Below are 5,574 nucleotides of genomic sequence, written 5' to 3'. Positions count from 1 at the left end.
ACGTGTTAAACCAAAATTCAACCCTCTTACAAAATGGGAGTAAAACTTAAAATGAACTACAGGTACAATCATCTTTGCATTAACTAGCTTTAAAAAAGATTGAAAATCTACTCAAGGAGAGGGACATTACCAATTCATTCTATAAAACGACGAGAGTCAATTATATCCTCTCCTTTCATGAAAGGGGATGTTATGTCTCACAGTACAGTGAAGTCCCCTTTTAACCCAGTACAAATACAGATGCATCTGGCTGGCCAGAAGCAATATGCTTACGTTTCCTTGTAACTCATCAGTACTTTGTAAGGACTGTAAAATGCAATTTGTATTTATTGTTATTTATTATTTGTTAATTTATTGTTTAAAAAAATGTGACCTCATCTCACTGAAATACCATTTCCTTTTCCAACTAAGTGATTCTCCCCTAGTGGCCAAAGATAGGACGAGCTAGAACTTTGGTCTAGTACTGAATTCTCCCTGTGCAGCGCTCTCTTACATGTACTTTTCTAAAAACACAGGACAAAATAGGTCTTTCTATTTCAATCTCTCATATTCGTCAGTGAAACGTATTTGCGCTTTCTGTGGTTATTTCATTTTGAATAAAGTCTCTGAATTTATTGTACAGTGATTGTAATTTTTGATGTGTAAAGCTGCTGACATTTTAGATGCTACCTTACAGGATGGCCACGGCTTGGTGACAGTGAGACTCGATTCTCCCACACACAGACCTTACATATGAAAATCTCTTTTTCAGCTGTTGCTCAACATGTTAACCCTCCTACTAGTGTTTCACAACCTTCCTTGTTTATAGAAACTTCCCTTGCATGCGCAACTACTCATATAACAGCCAGAATATATGTATCTGAACAAGTACCAAAGATTGATCCAATCATGGCACACATTTTAAATGCCAACATTTTATGGCTGTTGCCATACAGTTTGCACCACTGGAATTTCTAAATCCCAAGTGCTCACAAACTGGTGCCATGTGTGCTGGAAAGTGGAGCATATTGTTAATCAAACGTGGAAAATACGCAGAAAATCAGACATTTTGCCAACCTATTCTGTGAGCCACTCTACTCAATCAAACTTACTGACCAATATTTAGAATTGCATATAGTAAACCTACTGATGATAAAGAGAGGTGGGAAGTGGGGCTTTTTGATCCTCTCCTACATGCATTCGTGATTGGATTGCCCTTTGTGCTGTATGCAATCTCCTATCTCTATTGAGCTTTGTCGGGTAAATATAGACACAGTTTGCATGCTAAACTGAATGTGATTCTAGTCAGACAAACATTAGTCCTCATGTATGCAGATGATTTGTTAATTTATTTCTAATAAGTCAGCATCTCTAATACAACTTTACCTTAAGAAGCATATCATCCTGGGTATTTGATTTACAGTTTGAGAAATTTGGAGATGAGTACTCTTTGGTGTTTCAGTTCATTGTGAATCTACTCACAATTATTGGAGAGCTTCTCAAGTTTTGTACCAAATACTTTAGTTTTAAAATATGTTGATATTTGATATGGACTGATGATGGGACTATATACTTACTGCCTCCTATAACAAAGGTTTGTTGTTTGTATTCTTCATGCCATGTGTTTGCCACTGAATTTCTTTAACTGTCTTTGCCTGTGGTTGTTACAGTTTAAAATTGTAGCTTTAACCTGCCCATGATTGCAGAATTTATCCCATTTTTTTTGTTTAAACTTGTGGTTTTTCCTGCCCGTGACTGCTTCCATTTAACCTGTTGAATTGTGGGATTTGCAGTCCAAACTCTGTAGTTTTTCCCTCTCACTCCCCATGACTATCAGTTTTTCCCTCCAAATTTCTCCTTTGCTCTATACTAAGACATGTATGTTAAGCAGAGCACCCCAGCCCACCATTTTGTGTTAACAAGTGAGTGAAACCAGCCCTCCTCCCCAGCAACAGGGATATTCTATATCAGAGGGTGCTCTAAAACAGCAGTAATCTGCTGTGAGCTGTTTAAGCTGTGTTTTTTGGCCAGGAGAGGGAGTAAAGTTGTATTCAAACATTATTGTTAGAGGACAAGTTTGTTAGGCCCTTACCTGCAGAAGTCCAAAGTGTAGATTGAGACTGTCTCCTAGGAGATTTCTGAATAGAGCGGCAGTTTCCAATTCCCTGGCCAGCAACCCTTTGTCTGAGGTAGCTGGGACCTTTTATAGTCTGCTATTGTTTGGTACATGTGTACACTGTTTGGTGTTTCTATTGAATTAGGGTTAGTGTCCTCATTGGTTGGGTATTTGAGGGCTCTGATTGGTTTCTGGGTCTGTGATTCAATCAATGTAGGGCTGGGACTAGGGCTAGGTTTTGGATTTCTATTGGCAGTAGGGACTAGGGCTACCTCTGTTATTGGTTGTTGGGACTATGGTGGGACTAGGGCTAGGGTTAGGCCTTTAATTGGAAGTAGCGATTAAGGCTTCTGGGGTGATTGGTTGCTGGACTTGGGTTGGGTCTACTGGTAGGGCTAGGACCTTTATTGGACGTACAGATCATTGGCGCTTGGACTGGGGTAAGATTGGCTTCAAGGTCCTGGTCTCCTATTGATTCTAGATTTTAGGGGAAGTGTTGTGATTGGATGGTGTTAGGGCTAGGGTTCCCATTGGCTGAAGAGGGTCACCTGATTACTAGGGCTATAAAAGCCCAGGCTTAGGGTGTCTCAGCCAGGGGTGGGCAGAATTTGCATAATTGCGTTTCGCAATTCTCAGCGAAACAGTAAAAAATCTCCGCGAACATGCAGAAATTCCACGAACATCCGGAATTGCTTGTTCGCAATGCTTTTTTCCTTTTCGCAATCGCTGTTTGCGTGCTCAAGGGGAAATATCTTGAAAACACGCATTTTGAGAACACGAACAAGCAAAAAATTGTGCGAAGTCGCAGAACGCAGAATTATGGGCAATTTGGCGTTCTCCGTGGAACGCAAAATTACCCAAATTCTGCAAATTCCGTGAGCAGAACGGAATTTAACGCCCAGTCCTAGTCTCAGCCCAGGCGTAGATGCTAAGGGCAGAGTGGTCAAGGGCAGTTGCCTGTTTGAGCCTGTTTGAGACTGCTTGGGACCAGAGCCAGAAATGCTGCCCATGTTCCCATTCAGTGATACCCAGCACATCCACAAACATAGAAATACACTCACACCAAATATACACCACACACAACCCTATGCACAAATCAATGTACCAGCATACACTACAAACCAACCAAACGACATCTATACACCCTTCTATGATAACTACCACACATACCCACCAGCCTCCCATCATTTGTCCAACTAATACCCTCCTCTTCCCTCTACCATAATAACACTAACGCACAACACATACAATGCACACCACCACACTTTTCAACTCTTGCAACAAAACAGTCTAAGCCAAACACTCTTAACTCTACTTCCTTCCCTCCTACACACAATATACACTCTACTCATAAACACATACCACCCCATCTACCTTACAGCCTCCTCTCACAAACAATACTATACAACTACATCTATTGCAACAAATACACCAGCACCCTTTTCACTACTCCTCAAAACAAAACATTTTAAGCACACCCGCACAACAAGATCATCAAAGAACAAGATGTCGACATCGCCAAGTACCAGTGCTTAGGAAGCATAAATCACCTGCAGCTGAGTGGCGACCATTTTGAACTCAGGCAATCCAAGCCTAACTCACTGAAGCCTGCTGAGACCAACATAAAAGCTGGAACATCTTTATAAGGAAAGGTGAAACTGGCAGATAAAACACAGTGGTCACCTGTGAGTGAGTTTTCCCAAAATCAAAGGAAAACAACGATACGCAAGATCTCGACAGAAGAGGGCCAACCCTGTCAACCGGTACATGAACACACCCAAGCAACTCACTGTTCATCAAATTTCGTAGACGAGTCCGAAGAAGCATCAAACAGTGGGATACATCTCACCCATGGCTCAGACGTCAGTGCACCCAACAAGCGAGAAGAAGAAACAAACCACATAAGACGGGGTGATTAACTCAGACACTAGAAAGGGGTAGGCAAATACACTCAAGACACCTGTAACAACAAGGAAATTGAGAGGAGACAATTAACATCATACGAGAGAGGCAGAGACAAAATGCCCTGGGATCAAACAAAAGAAATAAACGCATGGCTATCAAACAATCTCTCCATGGCAATAACACAGAAGACCCTTCGAGAGATGCACCCAAAGAAATGTCCCAAAGATAGCTCCGACTCCAAGAGCAGTTCGTCACAGCCTGCCAGCTCAAGAAATTTACCAGTCAAGACACACCCAAAAGAACGTTCTCAAAGGAAACCAGTAAAAGACTCCACCGATTCAGAAGGCATCTCTGTACAATCACTCTGGTCCACAGAATCAAGGTCACAAAAACGCCCATGGCATCGATCACCCGAATGCACAAGGAAATCAGAGAACGTTCTCCCCGTCCAGAGCAACATATCTCATGCCGATGACTCCGAATATTCGATCACCCCGACACGCAACAAGTTCCTGTCAGTCACAGTTATATCAAGACATAAATAATATACAGTCACCTCTGATGGGGTCAGCGAAGCTGACTCAAAGGGCTTGCAGAAGGAAAACGAATATATGGGACATTCCCCATCATGTTAGGAAAGGACTATCTCATCACTCTGCAAGGAAGGCAAAATGTGTTGACAGAGATAGATCATTCTAAAAAAAAGCGATGAGAGAGGAACATGCACATGCCTGGATGGTCAAAGAGTTCAACATTCCCAAACGCGAGTGGGAGTGGGTGAGACAAACAGAGCCAGCAAATGAGTCCCAGAACCGAATCAGGATACCCACTTTAGATAATGACTCCCAATCTGAGATGCATGACATGAGAACCTTGCTGCCCCTGACCGGAAAAGACAAAATGAAATGAAATCACATGCGGATGCTCGGAAGAGAGCTAGAACACCACTCACTCATGAAGGAGACCAGGTGTCAGTCAAACCAGAGCCACAAATGAAGACAGACTGCCGCTATCGAGCTGGGCCATTGATAATCAACCAACAAGAGAGAACTATGATCGCTTCAGAGTCTGAAATGTGTGGATCACGAGAAATGTGTCACATTTCTAAAATCGCCCATCTGCAGTCAAAGACGCCTTTGCCAATCCGGTGAGGACCCTAGTTAGTGAGAGTGACATGGCTGGTAATGTTCGGCCAAGACCCGTTAATCTCGTTGAGTCTGGCGTCAAGAACTCAGAAGCTTATTGGAAACTGCAACAAACCATTCGAAAATATGCACGGTCGATTGAAGAACTGTAAATATGTTCACACCCTCACTGAGGTAGCAAGCTGTCGCCAGCACGATTGACTTTGCATTTGTTCAAGAAGAGGGGAGATGTAAGAATGTGACTTAGCACTCTAGTGGTTGGTGGGAGGAGATGGGGAGAAACAGGAAGGGGAGGAGCCAGGGACGAGATAGAGGGGCAGTTAGAGTAGGGCTGGGGAAAGGAATGGTCACGAATAAAGTATTGCTGCTGACACCACCGAGTCCTGTGTCCTCATTGCCGTGAAAGACACAACAAACAACTCATAATAC

Source organism: Lissotriton vulgaris, chromosome 3_1 (assembly GCF_964263255.1).
Source record: "Lissotriton vulgaris chromosome 3_1, aLisVul1.2, whole genome shotgun sequence".
Taxonomy (NCBI): domain Eukaryota; kingdom Metazoa; phylum Chordata; class Amphibia; order Caudata; family Salamandridae; genus Lissotriton; species Lissotriton vulgaris.
This window is presented reverse-complemented; position numbering follows the sequence as displayed.